Source organism: Neoarius graeffei, chromosome 19, assembly GCF_027579695.1.
Source record: "Neoarius graeffei isolate fNeoGra1 chromosome 19, fNeoGra1.pri, whole genome shotgun sequence".
NCBI classification, from domain to species: domain Eukaryota; kingdom Metazoa; phylum Chordata; class Actinopteri; order Siluriformes; family Ariidae; genus Neoarius; species Neoarius graeffei.
The window spans coordinates 602,511-628,991 of NC_083587.1; the positions used below are offsets into that span (position 1 = coordinate 602,511).

Consider the following 26,481-nt stretch of genomic DNA (forward strand, 5'->3'; position numbering starts at 1 on the left):
ACATATTATTGTCTGTCAGACAGATAAGAAGAGAACCATTTTAATGCACAGTCATTTATGCCATATCGTTTTAGTTTGCTTAGTAGAATAGAATGATTTACTGTGTCGAATGTTTTAGATAAATCGAGAAAAATCCCAATGGTGTACTCTTTGTTGTTTATAGCTGAGGAAATTTTGTCCATTAACTGAATCAGTGCCATAGAGGTGGAATAGCCCTTTCTGAAGCCATATTGGTGTTTGTATAGGATGTTATTATGATCTAAATGTTTCAGAAGACAGTTATATATTAGTTTTTCGAGAACTTTAGATATACAGGCAAGGGCAGATATGGGTCGATAATTGTTGATATTAAGTGGATCACTACTTTTAAAGATGGGAGTTACCTTTGCAACTTTTAGTAAGTGAGGAACAACTCCATTTTGCAAGGAAAGAGTAAGAATGTGTGTAAGAGGGGCAATGATATAGGGCAGGGAAAGTTTTAGAACTTTAGCACTTATTTCATCATGCCCAGCAGATGAATCTTTTAGGTTTTTGACGATGTCTTTGATTTCGGCATTAGTTGGTGGTATAAAGGTCGATAAATTAGATTCTACTTGTAAGGTAATGTAATTCAGACCCAGATAGCAGATGGACGTTGAAACGGCGCCGATTCTTGGTTAGAATGGTCGGTTTCCGTCGTAAGTCAGAAAATCAATGCTGAAACGGCGCCGTGAAACGTCGATTTCTCCGCTGTCGGAGAAGGTCGATTTATCACTGTTGAATCACCGTGGGTAAAGGTTGATCTGTCGACCATCAGAGAAGGTTGAATATACGATGTTGAACCATCGTCACTTTTGCCGGCCAGTTTTCAACATTGGTAGGATGAGCAACTAATTGTTCAGAATATAAATTCTGGCCTGTAGCCAGGGGGGATCAGAGGGTTCATTCGATCCCCCCCCCCCCGGACACACACGCCCCTTAAGATTACTCAAGATTTATTCATTTGTTCATGTCCGATGAATATACATTGATTCACATTTAAATTTACAATATCAAATCCAGACTAATCAAAAAAGAAAAGTAGACTAAGTGAGGACGAGTTAGAAAAACGGGTTCATTTCTCCTATGTTTATGTTTACACGTTTTGTTCAGACTGCTTTACACCCCAATCCAGTGGGTGGCGGTAATGCCCCCATTAGACCCCTTTCACTGACGTCACCCGAAACCGGAAGTAAACAAGCCCTGCGCCATATTGGAAGACCAACAAACTCGTGATTAGGGGGAAATAACGGCAGCGTGCGGTATGTGAACCCACGAGGCACTTGGTTCATCAAAAACCTACAATGGTAAACTTTTGTGCTGTGTTAGGGTGTTCTAACAAAGCTGATGGGAAAGGTGAAAAGAAGTCTTTCTACAGAATACCAGCTGTGATTGAGACAACAAGCAAACCAAGGAGCTTTCTGCCGGGAGACAGAGAGAGGATTTAGCTGCTTTATGCAGAGCGGATCTGAATACTTCAAGTCTATTTTGTTACTGGTAAGTCACTAGGCTAGAGTGTTGTAGAACATTTTTTAAAATGTTTACTGAATAAAAAATCCTTAATTTTATCAAATATACTCTACTCTATATTTCATTTCTTTCTTTTGTTTTAATTTTCCTCCCTCCATCCCTCTTTGGATTTTAAATATAGTTTTTCCCCATGTCCAAATAATTCAAATATATATAAATAAAAACAGATAAGTAGTAAATTAAAAATAAATTATGAAATAAAAAAATCCATATGCGCCAGAGAGAGAGGGAGGGATGAGGAGACATGAGGTAGGGTGGCATTTAGAAACCCACAGCCTACTGCTGACTTTCTTTATCAATGCTGCATCAAATTAATTTTGGTTATGTTTTTCTGTTTCCATGTACAGGTGTCTGCGCCGCAGGAGGAATAGGCCACAATTATAAATTATAAATAAATCATAAAATGTTTCTAAGAACTTGTTCAAGTGTGTTCTGTTCCTTATAAATGTTAAAAGTTATGCCTCATTAGATAGCTTGACAAACATTAGGAGAGGTGCATTGTTGCATGCATTTTTATATCCTGTTGTACATAAAACAGGACGTAGTCTACGCACATTGATATAAATTAAGTTTCACTTTCATGGTTGAAGTATGCATGTGTGTGTTCATCCTAGGCAAGAGCCCCGATGCTTTATTGTTAGCTAGTTTAATTTAGCCTGTTTTGCTTAATTTGTAGCCTTCCTGTTGTACATAAAACAGGAAGTAAAGTTGGATGAATCATCGCCGAAAATTAAACTATAAATCGACCGAAATCCGTAGTTGAATAAAGGGTGAAAGGGGGTCTATTCTCTGTCGGCCACCATCCACTTTTCAACGTCGTTTCAACACAAACTTGTATGAGCAAAGCGGTGTTGAATCAACACCGGTGATCCACGATGATTCGACGGCGTATGGTCGAAGAACATGCCGATGATTCCCCGTCGAATCAACACCCTTTTGCTATCTGTGGAGGGTCCTGTGGTCCTTCCCAGATAGCAGAGGGACGTTGAAACGGCGCCGATTCTTGGTCAGAATGGTCGGTTTCCGTCGTAAGTCAGAAAATCAACGCTGAAACGGCGCCGTGAAACGTCGATTTCTCCGCCGTCGGAGAAGGTCGATTTATCACTGTTGAATCACCGTGGGTAAAGGTTGATCTGTCGACCGTCAGAGAAGGTCGAATATACGATGTTGAACCATCGTCACTTTTGCCAGCCAGTTTTCAACATTGGTAGGATGAGCAACTAATTGTTCAGAATATAAATTGCCACTGTTTGTCTTATCCTGCTTACACATAGATACGAGTAAATGATATAAGTGATAATGATAAGTAAATGATAAAAAAAGAACAAAAACCAGTTTACTTTCTTAACTCAGCAATGGATTTGACCTTCTATCTTTGAAAGTTTTTTGCAAATAACTTAACATTTCCAAGATGATCATAAATTAATTCTAAGAAGATTGAAAGTGTTACAAAACCTGCATCTTATACCTAACTGGTGGGAATGGTGGTGTTACAACTTATCCTGGTGTTACTTTCATACCCGGTGTCTCTCATCTCTGTTGTATTGACTTTCATTTCAAGGCATGATATAAAAAAGGGCCAGTACATATATGTAGCGATATGTCTTTGGATGTCCCACGCTGTCCCATAATGCAGTGCGATTACCACTGCTGTTTACTGGATGATGTCATTTTCGTTATATACCTGGGTGCACGTGAAACTCCCACACCACTCGGTTGGATCGCGACTCTCTTGTGGATCGGCCTGCTGTTACGCTTGGATCATTGAAACAACATTGAGAAAAACACTGGACCACGCTACATTTTCATTCATCCCTGGACATCTGGTACGTACCATTATTCAGTCACTATTAATAAAGGGAATTTCGAATACAATTTCAAGCAGTTTAAGAAGTTATGATGAACTTCAGTCATATCACGCGTTGGAGAAATTTCCCTCAACTAGTATCCATTTGAAACAACAACAATGCAGATGCATTATTCAATCAAAAAACGAGTCGAAGTACTTGTCTTGTTGGAGTGAAAACTTAGCGTTGGAGTGAAAACTTAGCATTTAAATCGAGCATGTAGGCCTAGGTCGCATGTCGTTTTGAGCTGACCTGTTCTTTTGTGTAGCCATGGGTCGCGCCTCGCGGCCATGAACTTTAAAGATTATCCAGGCTACCAACGCTTCTGTAGTGACCACTTTGTTTGAGGTACCATGAACAAAATTGCTTATATTCCCTCAACTAATACAATAAACATGCAGATGCATTGTTTAGTCGAAAACTAGTCAAAGTAGTGGTCTTGATGGAGTGAAAACAAAGCATTTCAATCGAGTATATAGGCCGTGGTTATAACCGGTAGCTCTATACCCGGCTTGAGGGGGCTGGGCTTTGTAACGCTGTAGGCCTATACTGCCCTACAAAGCCAAAAGACCTTAACTCATCAGACTCATTACAGGCTTCTGCCTTGGTTTTCCCTTTGCTTTTGGAAGTTACGGTAAAAACGACGTCTTATTGTTACCAGAAAAAAACAGAAATAACTCGAAATAATTCATCACATGATACAACTGATGTCCTCTGTTCCAAAAATGGCAATAACTTAAGTGATATTAAGGTCTTTTGGCTTTGTAGGGCAGTATGGGTCGCAGCCATTAGAACATGACTCCAGACATTGTTAAAACATTGTTGGTATTAAAACAGAACTTTCTATAAAACAATTGTTTGAACTGTGTGTGTGTAAGGTTATTTCAAATGTAATGACGTAAATGTTGTTGTCTTTGTTCCCCCCATGTTTACCTCAATGGAACCTGAAGACCACTACCCCGTCATTCCCTCAAAAGGTACTGCAGACATTTATTTCTTTAGGGGAGAGAACATGACTTCTTATTGGTCAAAAAGAAGACGTGTTGTGACAGCTACTGAAATGTCAGAAAGGCAGATTCTGTCCGATTTTGAGTCAGCTCTGGGTAATCCTGCTGCTCAAGTCTCTCCTTCAATTGCATCACCCAGGCCTGCATCATCAATGGGTTTAGATGAGGATGGTGGGGATTCTGTTGAGTTGGGAGGGTGCAGTGATGCAGAGTCTGACAGCAGTAGCATGTCTTCAGAGGGTGACAGTGACAGTCATATTGATGGTGACTCTTTTGAAGAGTCAGGGCTTCACCAAAAATTAAAACACTGGGCTGCATCATTCTCTGTGCCTTTGATTGCCATTACTGCTCTGTTGACCATTTTGAGAACAAGCCACCCTGAACTGCCCAAGGATGCTAGGACCTTATTGGGCACTAAGCCTGCAGTACCATTACAGACCGTAGGTAATGGGGAATACTTCCATTTTGGCTTGGCAAAGGGAATTTTGTCCAAATTAAGCACCATCCATTTACCAGATGTTATTCAAACAATAAGAGTTCAATTTAACATCGATGGTCTCCCTATTTTCAAAAGCACCAGGCTTCAGTTTTGGCCTATTTTGGCACTGATTGATTGCGATTACACCAGAACACCGATTTTAGTTGGCATCTTTTGTGGCCCTGGAAAACCCTCCAATGTGTTTGATTATCTGACGCAGTTTGTTAAAGACATCTCTGATCTGCTTTGCAATGGGGTAACATTTGGAGGTAGAAAGCTGAGGGTGGCCATTTCATCCTTCATTTGTGATGCTCCTACTCGAGCATTGGTAAAACAAATTAAATGCCATAATGGGTACTCCAGATGCGATAAATGCCATCAGACTGGTATTTGGCAGAAAAAAATGACGTATCCTGAGACTGATGTTAGGCTAAGGTCAGACAAGGAGTTTGAAAATATGGTAGATGAGGACCACCACATCAACAGAAGTCCTCTGACAGGTCTGGTGAAAATGGTGTCTGCCTTCCCAATAGATTATATGCATTTATGTTGCCTTGGCATTATGAAAAAGTTGATACATTTTTGGATGAGGGGGAAAAACTCTACAAGGCAGCCTACAAGAGCCATTAAAGCCATCTCCGAAAAGTTAATACAGCTTCGTCCCTATACTCCAGCTGAATTTGCACGGAAACCCCGTGAACTCATCGAAATTGATAGGTGGAAAGCGGCAGAGCTGCGCCAATTTATGAGTTACAGTGGGCCATTAGTTCTGAGGGACATTCTTCCACAAGATCTCTATGAAAACTTCATATTGTTTTCTGTGGCCATGTTTTTGCTACTCACACCAAACATTTCTGAAAGTATGTTTTGTTTTTCCGAAAAATTGTTAATGGCTTTTGTAAAGCATTTTGGAGAGGTGTATGGTAAAGACGAGATTGTGTTTAGCATACATCAAACAATACATCTGACACATGAGTACCGCCAGTATGGTTCCCTAGACAACATCTCATCCTTTCCTTACGAGAATTATTTGGGTAAACTAAAAAAAATGCTACGCAAGCCATCTCAACCTTTACAACAGGTTGTCAAACGCCTTTCAGAGGAGCCAGTTTGTTTATTTCCACCACCACCTACACAACCACAGTTGTTACACCCACACCAGGAGGGCCCATTACCCCAACACTTAAGTTCTGGCCAGCAATTTAAAAAAGTGCATTTCAATGATTTCTGTTTTTCTTCAAAGCAGGGCGATGATTGCCTAGTGATTAAAAATGAAATCGTAATGGTGAAAAACATAATTAAACATGGTGACTCTGTCTTTGTGGTTTACATGAAATTCAAGAGGAGGGAGTCATATTTCCACTATCCTTGCCCCTCCACAAGCATTGGCTGCTACAGAGTATTTGGCATAGACAGCTGCCTTAACGTTGACCGGCTTGAGGTTGTCCAGGGCAAATGTGTGTTGTTCCCAATGGAGAGACCTTTGTGGCAATCCCTCTTCGTCACCATTCGTAAACCTATATGGGAAGAAAAAAAACACACACAAAAAAACACACACACACAAAGAAACACATCTTTACTTATGCATTAGAAGGAATCTGGACAGTTGGAGTACTCCAGCTGGATGGCAGGCACTAACTATCCTTTCCATGGAGTACTTTTTTTATTTTTTTTTATTATAGATGGCACAGATTTGGAAAGTTGTGGAATTCCAAGACCGGAGTGCAGCAGTTGTGCCGTCCAGCTGGGTGGTAGATGTTGACGGAGAAGTGGGATGCTACTGGCCACCCTTTGGCAGAAACAAAGCTGTGAAGGCCGCCATGAACTGCACCCCCCTGGGACAAGGATGGCGATTCCATCAAAAAATAAGGGCGCTGGCAACCTGTGGTGAGCTGCATAGCTACTTCATTAAACCAATGACAATACTTCAATACTGCATTAAGTCAATTTCATTAAGACTGCCTTCCCTTTCAGGCACCTTTGCCAAAGCAAGACGTTACCTGACCCGATCGCATGAGGAAGGCTGCCTTACAGCAGACCTGCAATCAGATGATGGTGAGATGGGGCCAAGGAAAAGACGGTAAAAGTGTTTTCTTTTTTAAATTACAACTTGCAGTTATAAGTTCAATTACGGTTTCGTTTGTGTTTTGAGCTGTGTCAGTAAGGTCCTGGGTTAATTTTAAAGACCAAACAAAAGGTATTTGGAGGAGGACAGCGAGGAGGAGGCAGGACCAAGCCGTAGGGGGAGGAGGCCACCATCTATTGACGCCACTCAGCTGGACAGCGAGTGGCAATTCCCCTCCCTTAATGAAGGTGACTATCTGTACCACTTGTTGTTGTTGTTCTACTAAAGACCTAGAAGTTGTCTGAAATAATAATGCTTTCATTTCCGTCTTCAGACACCCAGCCAGGCCTGTTTCTTCACAGACAGCCATTAACTCATGGTAACTATGCATTTCCTTTATTTATGCCAGAAATTAAAATACCAATGAGTAAGTGAAGATATGTTTTGATCAACTGACTGCTTACTATTTTTCAGATTCACCATCGTCAGAAACCCCACCAGGCCCTTTCCTTCACAGCCAGCCACTAACCCATGGTAACTATGCATTGCCTTGATTTATGCCATAAACGACTAAAAAAACAAAACAAAACAACAAACAAATATCTATGTAGATGCGTTTTGATCAACTGACTATACAATTTTTCAGATTCACCCCAGCCACGTCACCGCTTCCATGGTAAGTCAAAGAGGAAATCAATCAATCAATCAATCAATCAATCAATCAATCAACATGAAAATTGTGAATTTAGAACAGAAATTAAATTAAGGCGCACCTTGAAGTGAACTAAATTGTACTCTCTGATATTTCAGCCACACCTTTGCCATCGCAACAGGGGAACAATCAGTTGCTGCATGGTGAGTCCACAACTGTAATCACTGGTCATAAATGACCAGCAATGTGAAATAAAAGTCCTAATGTTTGGTGTTACTTAACAGACATGGGCATCAGCACCGTCATTGCTCTCCTTGGCCAGCTGAGGGAGGAAAACTGACTGCTTACTATTTTTCAGATTCACCGTCTTCAGAAACCCCGCCAGGCCCTTTCCTTCACAGCCAGCCACTAACCCATGGTAACTATGCATTGCCTTTATTTATGCCAAAAACGACAAAAAAAACAACAAAACGACAAACAAATATCTATGTAGATGCATTTTGATCAACTGACTATACAATTTTTCAGATTCACCCCAGCCACGTCACCGCTTCCATTAAGTCAAAGAGGAAATCAATCAATCAACATGAAAATTGTAAATTTAGAACAGAAATTTAAATTAAGGCGCACCTTGTAGTGAACTAAATTGTACTCTCTGATATTTCAGCCACACCTCTGCCATCGCAACAGGGGAACAATCAGTTGCTGCGTGGTGAGTCATCAACTGTAATCACTGTTCAAAAATGACCAGCAATATGAAATAAAAGTCCTAATGTTTGGTGTTACTTAACAGACATGGGCATCAGCACAGTCATCGCTCTCCTTGGCCAGCTGAGGGAGGAAAACAGGGAGCTGAAGGGGGAAGTAGGAAGGCTGGCGCAAGAGGTCAGGGCCCTAAGGAGAGAGATGGGGAGACAAGACACACCCCAGACATCGCCCCTAATCAAGCTCCCACTCTCCACCATGGAGGAGTTTTTGGCAGCAGAGGCCCTGGTGAAGGAAGATGCCAAACAAAAGCAGCTAATGGTACTTATTGAGTCTTACCTTTCCTTTCCAGTCATCTGCAACACCTGCAAAAAGAAACACAAATACTTAATATCATTGTGAATCAATGAAACAATGATAAACACTGAATACTTTCTCATTATTGTCTTCATGCTACATTTTATTCTATCAGGTGTCTACCTTAGCCCTTTGTGGAGGAACCAATGTAGGGGTCACAGTGAGGCAGATGCTGCGTAGCCTCCTGGTCAATAGCTTGGCCAGCCAATTTAACTGGGCTGGAAAGGGGGAAAAAACTGCGTTTAAGGACACCAAGATCCATGATGTCCTGTTTGGTAGGTTATGCATGTGCACAAAGCTGTAAAAGAGGGTAAAATAGTAAGCTGTCGCAAGTACTTGCACACTACTTCTAAACGTTCTTTGATAACTCCTTCACTAACTGTAACATTACGATTATAACGACAACGACAAACATATTGTGAAAGATGCAAAGGATTAAAAAGGATTAAGAAACTCACCAGGCGCCTTACTCAGAAAAAGCAGGTGTGCAGGCAAGTCCAGGGAGGCTGACTGAGTGACGAATGGTCCGGTAGTGGCATTTCTATTTCCGCTTTGTGTCAATGGGGAAATTAAAATGTTTTTTTTTTTTTAATCCCGTTTAAATTGTCACAAGATTCACATCTATGGTTTCTGATTTTTACATATATTTTCTGTACTAGTACCATTACTTGCCACCTACCACTAGAGTGTGACGTGCATAGTCTTAACAACTCAAACTTTAACAATTATCACCATGCAAAGTCTCAATGTTGTTTTGTTCTTTTTCTTTCAGATGCTCTACAAAAGCAGCTGCCAGGGAGCACACACGCTACTTTTAGTGACGCAATCAAGAAGTGGCTTAAGTATGCACCAGAGAGAGAGGGAGGGATGAGGAGACGTGAGGTAGGGTGGCATTTAGAAACCCATAGCCTACTGCTGACTTTCTTTATCAATGCTGCATCAAATTAATTTTGGTTATGTTTTTCTGTTTCCATGTACAGGTGTCTGCGCCGCAGGAGGAATATAGGCCACAATTATAAATTATAAATAAATCATAAAATGTTTCTAAGAACTTGTTCAAGTGTGTTCTGTTCCTTATAAATGTTAAAAGTTATGCCTCATTAGATAGCTTGACAAACATTAGGAGAGGTGCATTGTTGCATGCATTTTTATATCCTGTTGTACATAAAACAGGACGTAGCCTACGCACATTGATATAAATTAAGTTTCACTTTCATGGTTGAAGTATGCATGTGTGTGTTCATCCTAGGCAAGAGCCCCGATGCTTTATTGTTAGCTAGTTTAATTTAGCCTGTTTTGCTTAATTTGTAGCCTTCCTGTTGTACATAAAACAGGAAGTAAAGTTGGATGAATCATCGCCGAAAATGAAACTATAAATCGACCGATATCCGTAGTTGAATAAAGGGTGAAAGGGGGTCTATTCTTTGTCGGCCACCATCCACTTTTCAACGTCGTTTCAACGCAAACTCGTATGAGCAAAGCGGTGTTGAATCAACGCCGGTGATCCATGATGATTCGACAGCGTATGGTCGAAGAACATGCCGATGAGTCCCCATCAAATCAACGCTCTTTTGCTATCTTTGTATTTTGCTTTCTAGTGAAGGCCCAATATTGCCAAAAAAATCATTGAATTCATCACATAGTTCTTCTTTATTTTCGATACACTCAAAAAAAACCATTGGATTTACTTAACCGAGTTATGGCAACCGGTCCCACGAAACTGTGTTAATTTAGATGTATTGAATACAGTTATGTTGAGTTTTTCAACACATAACTGTATTCAATACATCTAAGTTAACACAGTTTCGTTGGACCGGTTGCCATAACTCGGTTAAGTAAATCCAATGTTTTATTTTTTTGAGTGTAGTTTTATTTCCAATTTGAATTTTGTTTGGACCGGGTGTTTTTATTTTGTCACGATTTAAGATGTCATTTATCATTCTCCATGTTTGTTTTATATTAGAAGCGGCTTCAGTAAACTTTCTGTGATAGTATTCTTTCTTTGCAGTTCTAAGGAGATGATTTAGCTGATTTCGGTACTTTTTGTAGACACTGTGGTTAAGAGGTGTAGGGTTCTTGACGTACTTAGCATAAAGTTTGTTTTTTCTGCGTATTGATTTTAATATTCCGCTACTTAACCAAGGATTTTTTTTTTGAGAATGGTTGAAAGTTTTTGCATTTTTCTTAGGAAAACATTTTTCATATAAAGATCCGTACGTTTCAAGAAACTGATTGTAAGCTTTCTCTGTGTCCGCCTCGCTATGTATGTTGTCCCAAACTATACCTGATAGGGATTCTGTAAATGTCTTAATGTTTGTCATGTTAATGAGACGGTAAGATATTTTGTCTGTCTTCCTAGTTGGTTCCACTAAATCAGATATAAGGAATATCGGAAAGTGATCCGATATATCTGTTACCATAATCCCAGCCGTGTAGTCAATGTTAAGTGTGTTTGTGTATATGTTATCAGTTAAGGTAGCAGAGTGTGGGGTAATCCTGGTGGGCTTGTATACAAGAGGGAAAAAGGAGTTAGAGAAAATGTTATTAATGTGATCAGTAGTAGGAGAATGCGAGGTTTTAAGTAAGTCTATGTTATAGTCTCCAAGAATGTAGCAAGTACTCTTTTCTTTGTTGATGTTATTCAGGCATTCTGTCAATTGGTTATTAAATTGTTGAATGTCTGTATTAGGAGGACGGTATACGCAGCTAATGACAATTTTTTCCCCTCATTACCATTTGAAAACAGTTCAACAAAAATACGCTGTGTGCCCGATTCATCGATTACAAATTCCAAGTCGTTTCTTTCTATATAAGATAAATTATTTCTTATGTATAGAGAACCCCCCCACCTACCTTGTTCAGTCTGCAGTGATGAATGCTTTTATACCCGGGTATGTTATAATTGTGGATTGTATTTTCAGTTAGCCAAGACTCTCTGAGAACAATTACTGAGAACCTATGTTTTATAGAGTATAGGTATTCATTGAGCTCTTCGAAGTGGCATGAAAGGCTCCTGACATTTAAATGAAACATAGAGAGAGAATTGCTTTTTCTTGATTTGCATGTATTGATGAATGAATCAGTGTTGTAATACTGTGTGGTGCTCTTAGAAGAACTACGGTATAGTAGTTATTAAAGAAATTTAAATCTGGGTCGAGAGATGAAAAGTGTGATTCATAAACATTTTCATTTAAGGCAAAGGGGTTAAAAACTAGGGTACTTAAGTCACTGTTACTTATTTGTGAAGGTAGAGATGGCTGTTTTTCAGTAGTGGAGATCATGAGGTTTGATTACCGGTGATGACTTAGTCGAGTCTGGTTTCTTCATGTGTTGTCCCTCCTTGGTGTGTCTCTCGATGGGTGCACGACCAGCCGATCGTACCGTATGTCACGTTTTCTCTCTCTCTTGCTGCCCGCATTTCCGGGAGGAGTTCTTTCCTCTTTTGTCATACTGCTTCCGAAAAGTCTTCGTTGATGTAGATGTTCGATCCTTTGAGGTACCTTGCTCTCTGCATGATGGCTTCTTTGTCTTTGTATCGGAGAAGTTTCACAACAATGGGTCGTGGCCGTCCATCTTCCTGGAATTTTCCATTACGATGAGAACGTTCGATTTCAATCTTAAGTGGGTCAAGCTTGAGTTTGTCCTTGAGGATTTCTCTGACTTTCTGTTCACATCGGTACCAGTTCTCTTGTTTGTTGTCAGGGACGCTGTCGATCAGAATGTTATTACGACGAGACTGGTTCTCCAAGTAATCGGATTTATGAAGGATCGTGTTGATGTCAGCTCCTAGACGATCTATTTTCATCTCAACTTCCTTGATATTGTGGCTCTGGTCATGTTGTTTTGCTTTACCGTCTTGGATTTCCGCCGGGGAGAATTGTAGACTGTCCTTTATTTCCTGCACCTCACGGATGAGACTGTCCATTCTTTTGTTGCTAGTATCCATTACTGTTGCGATGAAAGACTGAAAGGTGGATTGTTGTCTCATCAACAGGTCCTCATATTTTGCCCTTTGTTGATCTAGCATTTCTTTCAGGGTACCAAGAGTGACTATGTCCTCATCTTTAGTTGTTTTTGTCCTTGAGTAGGCATGGCATCGACGGTATGTGGGAATTTAGAGATCACACAATTCCCACCTGGGTAGATCTAATTAGCGGACTCCGATGTAAATTTGGAGGGAGTGGGGATGGACACACCACGCCGCGGGGGCTCCTTTTAAGCCTGCTACGGTTAAGCTGCGTGAAACAGAAGTGTAAACAACTCGCTGCCGGGCTCGCCAGGCCGATCACTAGTTGTTGGGACAAAACTGGCTTCAAGTCACTTCAAATTGCAAATGACGGTTTGAAGACAATCTCCATGGTCCTTGAATGTCCAACTTACAAGGATGTCTTGTTAGTTTAAGTAAAAGTTGTAAAAATTCGCCTTTTTTTGCTGATAGTTACGGAGTTGTAAAAACTGGCGTCTTTAACCTCTGGCGCATGCGCACTCCTCAATGTAGTGAGTAAAATCAATAGGAAAATAATTGAAAAGAAATATAGATACTTGAAAACAACACTAAAATAGAGATATAAGTATTTAAATATTGTAATAGTGTAACAGCAGATGTAAGTTCCTTCGTATGTTTGTAAAGGGCATAAACTAGGATATGTATATCATGAAGAATCAAAACTGTGTTTTACAATTTATAATTCTGCACGGTCATCATTTAAAAGTATACAATACAGAATTGTAAACTACCTTGGTTAAAATGACAGAAATTATGATGCACTTTATATAAAATAAATTTAAAATACTTGTATCAACTACAAATATACTTGAAATAGTGACAAATTGTGAATATACAGCATGTGAGTGATATCTGTGATGGTCTGCTGTCATTGCCAGCTGCCAAAAAGCAGCAGTGCATTCACAGTGTGTTCAGAAAAGGTCTACACATAGATGAGGCTAGATTGTGCCAGCTAAAGCAAGCTTCTGTCAGCTGCATAATTAAAGCACATTTCTTCTGTTCACTAATATGTTTCTCTGCATTTAACACTCATCACAATACCCACAAATGTTTTCACACTTTCCAGACACTTGGAAAATAAAGAACTGAATAGTCTAGAGAGGGGTTCTCAAACATTTGCGATCTGGGCCCCCCTGACTGTACCAAGCGTACTTTGATCACCCCCCACCCCCGACTGTACACTCAAAAAAAACCCCATTGGATTTACTTAACCGAGTTATGGCAACCGGTCCCACGAAACTGTGTTAATTTAGATGTATTGAATACAGTTATGTTGAGTTATTCAAAACATAACTGTATTCAATACATCTAAATTAACACAGTTTCATGGGACCGGATGCCATAACTCAGTTAAGTAAATCCAATGTTTTATTTTTTTGAGTGTAGCAAGAAGAAGAAACCTTTATTCATCATATGCACACTTCAAGCACAGTGAAATTCATCCTCTGCATTTAACCCATCTGAAGCAGTGAACACACGCACACACTCAGAGCAGTGGGCAGCCACACCAGAGCACCCGGGGAGCAGTCAGGGGTCAGGTACCTTGCTCAAGGGCACCTCAGCCCAAGGCCGCCCCATGTCAACCTAACTGCATGTCTTTGGATTGTGGGGGAAACCAGAGCACCCGGAGGAAACCCACGCAGACACGGGGAGAACATGCAAACTCCACACAGAAAGGCCCTCGCCGGCTGCTGGGTTCGAACCCAGAACCTTCTTGCTGTGAGGTGACCGTGCTAACCACTCACAACCGTGCCGCCCAAGTGGACTTTGAGCCCACCCCCCCCCCAAAAAAAGATCGATCAGCTATTATTATTATTGGGCTGTTTTTTATTGCTGTGTATTATTGTATTATTGCAATGTTAGACAACAGTCTGAGACTGAAAATGTTCAATTTTGCCCTGTAGGTACAGTCCGTCAAGGAACAACAGCAGCCCGTCTCTTTAAGAAACTACATTTCCCATCAGCCAACTTCCGCGTTGACCTACATCACGCATGGGCGGGATCATCTACGTCACTTCCTCTACAATTCTATAAGCAACTGAACAACGCTTCCTTCTTTCTCTTTTCCATCTGGACTTCAATCCGTCTGGACACAGAGAGATCCGCTCGGCCGAGCAAACTAGATTAAACGTCTTTTTGTCTAGGATCAGAGTTTTGCGCTGTTTCTTTTCCTTACCTTTGGCCACGGTAGACTCGAGAATTGCGCGATTTTGACTCAACTTGAATATAACCGGTTTCATCTGTTCCTCATCAGCACGTGCTAAACTGCAGCCCAAGTGGTTTTTAGTCTGAAGACAAAGAAGTGGCTGGACCTCTTCAATAAAGCTGTGCACCTTGTTTCTACAGAGATTTTTCTTCCCACGAGCTACGAAGTTTCTCCAAGAATTCTCTGTTTTTCACAGATTTTCTTCTCAGGAGCTCCTGTGAAAGTCAACTTCTCCAAAAATTCTCAGCCCTCTGCAGAAGGGCGAAATACGGAAGTAAGACTTGGCATTCTTTTGGGCATAGTAATAAAGCTAGTCTCAGGAATTTTGATTTATTGAGGTAGTGTGAATTTTAAACTTAGGAACGGTTTGTGTACACTGTATGATTGTTTGATTTTGATTTAATCTCTCAATTGTTTAATTGATAGGTTGTGCATGCCTCTTTTCCCTCTCTAACACTCTAATTTCATTCTTATACATATATCGACCTCATCAAGATTTCAGGAGATTTAATAATACTATAAAGCTATTGGGTTAGCTTTCTAGGGAAGCCTTTTGTCCCCAGGGACCAGGCTTCAACACGTGGTCACACACACACTAGGCCTCATACACACTTTAGCTAGAAAACCAAAGCTAACTCTCTTTGTTCTGTAAGGAAACACATGGTGACCCCTCCCCCTCCTTTATTCTTTATCACGAGGTCTTTTGTCTCAACTTTAGATGATATTCTAAGTCCTGATTCAGTTCAACCTTTATAGCGCACTCCCCCGTGCCCACATTCAACTCCACATATATCACGGATGACCATTTGAATGTATTTTAATTGTTAACATTTAATTGTTGTTATCACACATACACATACGCTCACACACAACCACGTGGCCACTAGGCCTCAAAAGCACATGTTAGCTAGCCTTCCTTTGTCTAGATAGCACACAGAGCTAATCCTTTGGCTTACACACACACACACACACTGCTGAAGATTTCATCTGCTGTTATTCAATTTTATCTTTGTTATAATAAATTCCATTATCATTGAAACTGTGTGTGTTTGTTTGCTGTTCCGATATTTCTGGAAGTCGCCCAAATCTCAAAAGAATTCTAAGGTGTATATGAATACTATTAGCTGCAGCTTAGTAAGTGACCATAATAATTTGGAATATACCATAATTTAGCTGTTTGGTAATTTATTATTAAGCACCAAAATTAATGGTATTAATTAATGAGACTGATTCAATTTAAATAATTCAATTTAAATGATTCAAATTAAATGATTCAATGGGATTGATTCAATTTAATTATTAATGATTGATCACTTAACACCAATCTACATACACATAAACATAATACACCTACAGCCCTATATCCTTTTAAAAATTAATGGATCCAGACGCGGTTCAGGATCACCTCCAAAATTTAAGTTCTTCATTGGGCCAAGATACATATCTCATAAAATTTTCATGAAAATCCGTCTGTACATTTTGTTCTGCAAAGTTGCTAACAAATACATGAACGAACAAACACACTCTACCAGAGTACCAGAGGTAGTGTTAACAAACATCTTAGTGTGACATATGAGCCTACTTTGTTTGGCAGAGTTCTCAAATTCTCAGCTCAATTTTAGTTAAATACAGCCTCAGGTCATCCTCAATCTGTGCATGATTGCGGTACTTAGTTTTGAGTGTGGTCAGTTTTGAAAAGCCTGCATCACACAAGTATGTTGACACGAAAGGTAGGAGAATTTTTAAGGCAATGTCACAGAGCTGGGGGTACTCCTGCATCAGTGTTACCCAGAAGGATGTAAGAGAACAGGTGCTAAAAAGGTGCTTCAGCCTGCTGTCACTCTTCAGCTCATTAAGCTGCTGTTGCATTTGCAGTGACAAATCATTTGCGGTGGAAACGAATGAGTCCCGAACCCATGAAAATGACTGGTAGTCCTCCTTGAAATAAGAAACTAACTGCTGCTCAAAGGGCATATTCTGGACCAATTTCATGTTTTTTATATGAAAGCATGCCCCTTTACACACTCATCCAGAAGGGTAATTTTGCACAAGGCCATCTGTCAACAGCAGAAAAATAAATAAATAACAAAACGCACCTGGAAAAATCCCAAGGGAGTCTGGAGCCAGATTCATGACGTTATCTGCGGAAGCACAAGCAGGATACCCGAGCTTTGCACGGTTTAAGTGCACAGCCTGTGTAGACCAACCACTCCCATTTCTCTCTCATTGCCCGGTCTTTTGTAAAACGATGAGTACTAAGCCCATCAAGATTGGTGTTGCTACACCCTCCTACGATACATCTGTTAACCATTTTAATAATTACGCGATAACGTTGAAGAAATTTGCAGAAAACCACCAGGTAATTTTCTCATAAACAAACCAGCGCTGACATAGGATTCAGAGGGAGGTGTCCCACAGATGGCATCACGAAAATCAGTATTTACCAGGAAATTCAAATGCCAAGTTTTTTCAGAGGCGGACCAATTTGCCTCAAATGGCTTGATTTCAACTGAATTTTTCTGGCATTGTGCAAGGTAAAAAAAATTGCAGAGAATGCAGAATGTTACAGATATTTGACCAAAGTTTAATATAAAATAGGAGAATTACATTGATCTTGCTCCTGAATTTACCTGTGATATGCACTTTAAGCTCAGACAGGTGATCTGCAGCTGATTGAAAAATAGAGGAGAAATCACTGCTGCATGCCTCAGTGATGAAGTCTGTGAGGCTGGGAAACATCACAATTTCAGACAATTATGCAGTCATGCCACAAGACAAGTTTTTGGATGAAAGTTTCCACTTTGTCAGCAAGGACCAACAATTTGGAATCTCGGCCTTGCAAAGACAGATTCAAACTATTCAGTCTGTCAAATATGTTGACCAAATATGACAAGGAAGCTAGCCACAGGGAATTATGGAGGTGCTTGGCCAGTTCCGAATTGGGCTGCGGATACAGAAACCTCCCCACGGTGCAGCCTGGGAAACGCTGGCTGAATGAGATGGAAGGACTCAGCAGGACTTTCTAATCTGATACTGCCAGTAGGCCAATCTCTGTATACTTACCCACACAATCAAACGATGAAGACACATGCTAAATCCCGACAGCCCACAAGCACCTGCCCCTCACCGGGCCTGCACTGTCAATCATCTCAACCAACATCAAAGGTTTCTCCAGATGCAAGGCAGACATACTGGCAACAATGGCCAACCATTTTGATATACTGTGCATGCAGGAAACCCACATCGGCCCTGCACAACATCGACCTGTCATCCCTGGAATGAAACTGGTTGCAGAGATCCGACACAGACAGCACAGATCAGCCGTTTTCAGCTGACCAAACCTCAAGATTGAGGAAGTCTGTACCCACACCACAGAGGGGCACATGGAAACCATCACAGTTGCCCTCCCAAATGTCTCTGTTACATCTGTGTACAATCCACCCCCAACCCCCTTTATTCACACAGAACTACCAGAAAGATGCAAAAGGAGATTCCACATCAGCGACTTCAATGCCCACAGCACATCATGGGGCTATGAGAGCAACAACCAAGATGGAGCTGAAACCTGGCTTGAGTCTAAACACCTGACACTAATCCACAATGCCAAACTATCCAAGTATTTCCACAGCACCAGATGGAAATGGGGATATAACCCAGACCTTGCCTGTGTGAGCAGCAAAATCACTTCCAGAAGTGTGAAGGAAGTCCTAGATCCCATCCCTCATACCCAGCACCGACCAATTGCCATCAAAGTCAGATCTGCACTCCAAGCAACAACCATCCCTACCTGCAGAAGGTTTAACCTACGGAAAGCTGACAGGTTGTCATTCCAAAAGGAGACTGAGCACTCCATAGCCAACATCACATGTTTATCAAGATATCGCAAGACTCCATTTACATCTCACCAACATATCTCAAGACTCTGTTTACAAACCCCGATTCCAAAAAAGTTGGGACAAAGTACAAAATGTAAATAAAAACAGAATGCAATAATTTACAAACCTCAAAAACTGATATTGTATTCACAATAGAACATAGACAACATATCAAATGTCAAAAGTGAGACATTTTGAAATTTCATGCCAAATATTGGCTCATTTCAAATTTCGTGACAGCAACACATCTCAAAAAAGTTGGGACAGGGGCAATAAGATGCTGGAAAAGTTAAAGGTACAAAAAAGGAACAGCTGGAGGACCAAATTACAACTCATTAGGTCAATTGGCAATAGGTCATTAACATGACTGGGTATAAAAAGAGCATCTTGGAGTGGCAGCGGCTCTCAGCAGTAAAGATGGGAAGAGGATCACCAATCCCCCTAATTCTGCGCCGACAAATAATGGAGCAATATCAGAAAGGAGTTTGACAGTGTAAAATTGCAAAGAGTTTGAACATATCATCATCTACAGTGCATAATATCATCAAAAGATTCAGAGAATCTGGAAGAATCTCTGTGCGTAAGGGTCAAGGCCGGAAAACCATACTGGGTGCCTGTGATCTTCGGGCCCTTAGACGGCACTGCATCACATACAGGCGTGCTTCTGTATTGGAAATCACAAAATGTGCTCAGGAATATTTCCAGAGAACATTATCTGTGAACACAATTCACCGTGCCATCCACCGTTGCCAGCTAAAACTCTATAGTTCAAAGAAGAAGCCGTATCTAAACATGATCCAGAAGCGCAGACGTCTTCTCTGGGCCAAGGCTCATTTAAAATGGACTGTGACAAAGTGGAAAACTGTTCTGTGGTCAGAGGAATCAAAATTTGAAGTTCTTTATGGAAATCAGGGACACCGTGTCATTCGGACTAAAGAGGAGAAGGACGACCCAAGTTGTTATCAGCGCTCAGTTCAGAAGCCTGCATCTCTGATGGTATGGGGTTGCATTAGTGCGTGTGGCATGGGCAGCTTACACATCTGGAAAGACACCATCCATGCTGAAAGGTATATCCAGGTTCTAGAGCAACATATGCTCCCATCCAGATGATGTCTCTTTCAGGGAAGACCTTGAGTTTTCCCACATGACAATGCCAAACCATATACTGCATTAATTACAGCATCATGGCTGCATAGAAGAAGGGTCCAGGTACTGAACTGGCCAGCCTGCAGTCCAGATCTTTCACCTATAGAAAACATTTGGCGCATCATAAAACGGAAGATACGACAAAAAAGACCTAAGGCAGTTGAGCAACTAGAATCCTACATTAGACAAGAATGGGTTAACATTCCTATCCCTGAACTTGAGCAGCTTGTCTCCTCAGTCCCCAGACGTTTACAGACTGTTGTAAAGAGAAAAGGGGATGTCTCACAGTGGTAAACATGGCCTTGTCCCAACTTTTTTGAGATGTGGTGTTGTCATGAAATTTAAAATCACCTAATTTTTCTCTTTAAATGATACATTTTCTCAGTTTAAACATTTGATATGTCATCTATGTTCTATTCTAAATAAAACATGGAATTTTGAAACTTCCACATCATTGCATTCCGTTTTATTTACAATTTGTACTTTGTCCCAACTTTTTTGGAATCGGGGTTGTATATATAATAATCTCCTTCTCACCCCCGGCGGGGGGTGGTATCCATGTCATCCTCAAGCTCGGGTCCTCTACCAGAGACCTGGGAGTTTGAGGGTTCTGCGCAGTATCTTCGATGTTCCTAGGACTGCGCTTTTCTGGACTGAGGCTTCAGATGTTGTTCCTGGGATTTGCTGGAGCCACTCTCCCAGTTTGGGGGTTACTGCCCCAATTGCCCCCACTACCACGGGGACCACGCAACCCTTGACCTTTCACATCCGTTCCAGCTGCTCTTTCAACCCTTGATACTTCTCAAGTTTCTCATGTTCCTTCTTCCTGATGTTGGCGTCAGCTGGGATCGCTACATCTATCACCACCACCCTCTTCTGCTCTTTGTCCACCACCACTATGTCCGGTTGGTTAGCCAGGATCTGTTTGTCAGTCTGGAAGCTGAAGTCCCACAGAACCTTGGCCCTGTTGTTCTCAGCCACCTTCTGTGGTATGGCCCATTGGGACTTGGGTACTTCTATTCCATACTGGTTGCAGATGTTCCTGTATACTATCCCAGCCACTTGGTTGTGCCTCTCCATGTACGCTGATCCAGCTAGCATCTTACACCCTGCTACTATGTGCTGGACTGTTTCAGGGGCTTCTTTGCACAGTCTGCATCTTGGGTCTGATCTACTCTGGTAGATCCTGGGCTCTATGGCTCTTGTGCTTATGGCCTGTTCTTGTGCTGCCATGATTAGTGCCTCTGTGCTGTCTGTCAGTCCTGCATTATCCAGCCACTGGTAGGATTTCTTGATATCAGCCACTTCCTCTATCTGATGGTGGTACATGCCATGTAGGGGTTTGTCCCTCCAGGTTGTCTGTTCCTCCTCCTCTGCACTCTCACCAGGGTTCTGCTGCCTGAGACATTCACTTAGCAGTTCATCCTTTGGGGCCATCTTTCTGATGTATTCTCGGATTTTCGATGTTTCATCCTGGACTGTGGTCTTGATGCTCACTAGCCCTTGGCCTCCCTCTTTCCGCTTAGTGTATAGTCTCAGGGTGCTGGACTTGGGGTGGAACCCTCCATGCATGGTGAGGAGTTTTCTAGTCTTGATATCTGTGGCTTCTATCTCCTCCTTTGGCCAGTTTATGATACCAGCGGGGTATCTGATGACTGGTAGTGCGTACATGTTGATGGTTTGGACCTTGTTCTTACCATTCAGCTGACTTTTCAGGACCTGCCTTACTCTCTGGAGGTATTTGGCTGTGGTTGACTTCCTTGTGGCCTCTTCATGGTTTCCATTAGCCTGTGGGATGCCAAGGTACTTGTAGCTGTCTTGGATATCACCTATGTTGCCCTCTGGTAGGTCAATCCCCTCAGTCTGGATCATCTTGCCTCTCTTTGAGACCATCTGGCCACACTTGTCCAATCCGAATGACATCCCTATGTCATCGCTGTAGATCCAGGTGGTGTGGATCAGCAAGTCTATTTCTCGCTCGTTCCTGGCATACAGCTTGATGTCATCCATGTAGAGCAGGTGGCTGATTGTTGCCCCACTACGGAATCGGTACCCGTAGCCACTCTTCGTGATGATCTGACTGAGGGGGTTCAGGCCTATGCAGAACAGCAGTGGTGATAGCGCATCTCCTTGGTATATGCCGCACTTGATGTTGACTTGGGCAATGGGTTTTGAGTTGGCCTCTAGGGTTGTCTTCCACATTTCCATTGAGTTCTGGATGAAGGTCCTTAGGTTCCTGTTGATCTTATACAGTTTTATATATATATATATATATATATATATATATATATATATATATATATGAAATAAAGTCAATATTTCCTGTGAACAGTTAAGCGTAGAGCATCTGATGATCTTAGTACTTGGTCACTGGTGCTACATTGGAGTGGAAGATAGGATGGCCAGTCCAAAGAATACAGCACTTTATTTGCAAGGCACATTAGATGATAGTCCCTTCAGTCTTCAGTAGGAAGCCATTTTAACTGGATTATGTCCCTGACATTGGCATAATGCTGAAGAACAAATCCAGCAGTCGGTAGCTGCACTCGTTCTAGTCTCTGAATCAAATAGGCAGGAATAGGGTGGTACACAACATTGTTGTAGTCAAGTTTATGGAGGATAAGGCATTCTTAGAGTTGTTTCCTCACTGAAAAAGGGGCGATATTATTCAGCTTGCGTAGCACTGAACGGGTAGCATAACATGATGCAGTTACCTTGTTGACATGATCTGTCCATAAAAGGTGCTGGTGAACATGTGTTCCTTGGAACTTCATTTGCTGTAGTCGTTCAAGCTCTCTACCATTGGAAAACAATTTGTTGTCAATGTCATGTAGTCCATGTACTCGCGATATCTGCTGCATAGAGAAAAGCATGCATTTGTTTTTTTTCTGCGTTTAACACAAGATTTGAGTCTGAAGACCAGTCACTTTGCTTGTCAATAGCTCCCTGCATCTCTTCATAACATTGATTTAAGGAAGATGGTTTACAATGTGAGTAGAAGGTGGTGTGGCCAGCATATTGATGAGACATCACTGTCTGGGGGAGCCTGGAGGAGAGGTCATTGACATAGAGATTAAAGAGGACAGGCCCGAGGATGGATCCTTGAGGGACACCAAATGTAACTGCAAGCTCCTCTGATCTCCAATCGTCTATTTGAATGTATTGTCGATGCTCAGAAAGATAGCTGAGAACCCACTTCAATGTTTATTTAGAAAAGCCGAACCTACAAAGTTTACAGAGAACAGTCTTGTAAGCCATGGTGTCAAAGGCCTTGCTAAAGTCGGTCATGACAGCAAACATGAGTTCCTCTTTCTTCATTGCTGTGAGAATGTCATCTCGTATCGCCAACATTATTGTTGTTGTTGTGTGACCCCTGCAGTACGCACTGATATTAGGCCCTAGAATTGCAATGTCTGTGAGAAAATTAGTCATCTAGCGCAACACAAGCTTTTCATACACCTTGGACAGCACAGGCAGGATGGAAATGGGACAAAAGTTACCTACTTCTTTGAGTTACCTATACCATTTTCTGAAGCAAGGACATCCTTCAACAAAGCCACTGAAACCTGTGTTCTGAAAGCTTCTCAAGCAGTATTTTGCAGCATTTTTTCAAGCAAGCCCAATGGACAAATTTTGGAAACATATTAAATTAGGTTGTGAAGTTATGAAAGGCACATTGGTGAAAGAGTTGTTAGCAGAGCAATCTTAGCTTTTTGCATGAGCTTGACAAAATCCTGAATGGTTATCCTAGAGATTGGAGTCCAGATTGGGGCAGATGTTACCTGCCCCAACGGGCAGGTAACATCTCTGAGGACCCATCACACCCTGGGCACAATCGGTTTAATCTTCTCGCCTCAGGGAGACGATATAGATCACTGTATGTAAAAACAACCAGACACAAGAATAGGTTTTTTTTTCCCTCAGGCTGTCTCTGTGATGAACAGCTAAAATCCAGATTCATCTATCAGTAAGATCACTTGCAAAATATCTGCACACTCATACCATCATTCTGTGCACAGTGTATACTTTATATTTATCTATTTCATACTTGACTTACTTGGATTACTTTGCACTATGCACCTATTGCACCATTTTTTTTGTTTGTTTGTTTGTTTTGTGTATATGCTTTTTTATCTGTTTTGTACTATGAGAGCTAAGTGAAACCGTAGTCAAATTCCTCGTTTGTGTCCACACACCTGGCAATAAAAGTGATTTTGAAAATGTCTGCATTAGACTGTGCAAAAAGCCAAAAGCATTATCTTGGCATCTGACCTCAACGTGATTTGAACACGCAACCTTCTGATCTGGAGTCAGATGCGCTACCATTGCGCCATGAGGTCTAAGCTGACATAGAATGGTCCATACCAGCAAGGTACAAAGTTGGCATCGCTCTGAACTCAAGCTTTTTCAGAGGATGAGCTCAATATAAAAGCATAACCTGGCTGGATTACCCTTCTCAATATTTTCAGGGATCTTTCCAAGATCATATAGTAGTTCTCACCTCAGTGTGTGAGGTGGTGTTTACATTTGACCATATCCGTCTCGTTTTCGTCGCGGATGCACTGTCCGTTCACATTAAAATGCCGGGAAATGACTCCACAGGCGGAACAACTTGAATCCGCCAGGGCCCACGTATTCAACCCAGTTTGTATCTGATCCGGTGCTGTGTAAACATTGAGATATGAGGAAACGCAGTGCTGAGCTCTAGCTGACGTCATCATTGGACAACGTCACTGTGACATCCATCTTCCTGATTCGCTGGCGTTGGGATCACACACACAGCGGCTCAGTCCCGAATCACTGCTCGTGCGCTTCACTCGCGTGCTCTGTGAGCTGCGCAGGGCCAGAGTGCGCACCCTCCAGAGGGCACTCGCTGTTCAGAGTGGAGTGATTTGGAGCGCAGGAGGAAGTGCTGAGCTGCACTGAGGTTTATTTACACATTTCAACTTATTTACCTCCTTCAGGCGCTTAAACTCAGTGAGAACATGAACATCACAGCCAGGTGTGTTTATCTGCTGGAGAAGGTGTTCGCTTGCCATCCTTCCACTTGCAAGTGGTGAGTGACTTGCGCATGCCCGATATGCAGTGGGATCATGTGACGTGCCGTCTAATTAGTCATGTGATTAGCGTATCCGTGTATTGGCATTGCTGTGTGCACGCAAATCGTGTATTGGCGTCGCTGTGTGCACGCGAATCGTTTTAAAAACGTTAATCTGATGATCTGCTGGCGGCACGGTGGTGTAGTGGTTAGCGCTGTCGCCTCACAGCAAGAAGGTCCTGGGTTCGAGCCCCGGGGCCGGCGAGGGCCTTTCTGTGTGGAGTTTGCATGTTCTCCCCGTGTCCGCGTGGGTTTCCTCCGGGTGCTCCGGTTTCCCCCACAGTCCAAAGACATGCAAGTTAGGTTAACTGGTGACTCTAAATTGACCGTAGGTGTGAATGTGAGTGTGAATGGTTGTCTATGTGTCAGCCCTGTGATGACCTGGCGACTTGTCCAGGGTGTACCCCGCCTTTCGCCCGTAGTCAGCTGGGATAGGCTCCAGCTTGCCTGCGACCCTGTAGAAGGATAAAGCGGCTAGAGATAATGAGATGAGATGAGATGATGATCTGCTGATACGGTCTAATGTAAACACCACCTGAGTATATTCTGTGGACAACTTTTGCTCAACTTAAGCACTCATCATCCAATGTGACAAGCCCAAGGTGTCAACTAACTTTCAGTTAACTTCACATTTTATATGAATCCTTATTGTCACCATTTGTGTCACATGATGGGCAATCAGTGGAAAAGTTGGTTTTTGAGGGTGCCCTGTTTTGAGGGTTCAAAGGAAAGGTATATTACAACATTTTTGAATGTGACAAACAGCAGATGGTATGAGCAGGGCATTAATTGAATCAGAGGAACCTGTTGAAAATGTGTGTCCTGACATGCTTTGACTCTTACAGAAACAGAAAAGCGGAGCCTGGAAAGCTCAGTCAGGAGCGCATCAGTGTTTTAATCTGATGGTCCAATGATGAATTCTGTCTTTGTCAGAGGAACAGACTTGCTTTTCAGTCAATTGGTCTCCTTATTCCCAAAAGACAAATATGGTTGAAAATGGTGTTGCTTGTTAAAGGAGTCCAATACCATGACAAGAAAGGGTTCCTTGAACCAAGATAAGACTTTAGAATGACTGTTATAAAGCAGACTCATGATTGTAACCTTTTCCAAGTGACCTGATGGTCAATCTTCTTCATGTTCGGAAAGAAAATATGTCCTATGGTTCAGGACAGCTCACCTTACAGCCTGCACAGCTCAGTTGATAGGACTAAGGTTCAACATTCTTTGAGTTAACTATATCATTTTGCAGGTTAAACAAGTACTTTTTTATCATTATTTGTGCCAGATGATGGGCAATCATTTGGAAAAGGTGACAGAGCGCTGAGATATACAGAGACAACATGATAACTTGTTGGCAAGAACCTTTTGAACTGAAGTCATGCTGGTAACATTTTCCAAGTGACCTTATGGTCAAAATTCTTCATGTTCTAAAAAAAATACATGCCTTATGGTTCAAATACAGCTCACCTTTGAAGCTCAGTAGATAGGACC

General features: G+C 41.7%; 1 protein-coding gene, 2 long non-coding RNA genes and 1 other non-coding gene across 5 annotated transcripts in view; 2 read left to right on the forward strand and 2 right to left on the reverse strand.

Annotated features, from left to right (window-relative positions):
* zgc:163040 (uncharacterized protein LOC100038789 homolog) overlaps positions 1 to 26,481 on the reverse strand; it is a 90,181-nt gene that overhangs the window by 20,953 nt on the left and 42,747 nt on the right. The window lies entirely within an intron of this gene.
* Positions 6,929 to 7,324, forward strand: LOC132867804 (uncharacterized). The gene is made up of 3 exons (XR_009650770.1): positions 6,929 to 6,960; positions 7,066 to 7,193; positions 7,280 to 7,324. It is a non-coding gene; the product is annotated as an uncharacterized LOC132867804 (long non-coding RNA).
* LOC132867802 (uncharacterized) lies at positions 7,863 to 8,805 on the forward strand. 2 transcript variants are annotated; one of them, XR_009650767.1, is made up of 4 exons: positions 7,863 to 8,015; positions 8,126 to 8,309; positions 8,391 to 8,623; positions 8,775 to 8,805. It is a non-coding gene; the product is annotated as an uncharacterized LOC132867802 (long non-coding RNA). The 2 variants fall into 2 exon arrangements; XR_009650768.1 differs by having other exon boundaries at positions 7,868 to 8,015; positions 8,265 to 8,309.
* On the reverse strand, positions 24,161 to 24,232 carry trnaw-cca (transfer RNA tryptophan (anticodon CCA)). Its single transcript has one exon. It is a non-coding gene; the product is annotated as a tRNA-Trp (tRNA).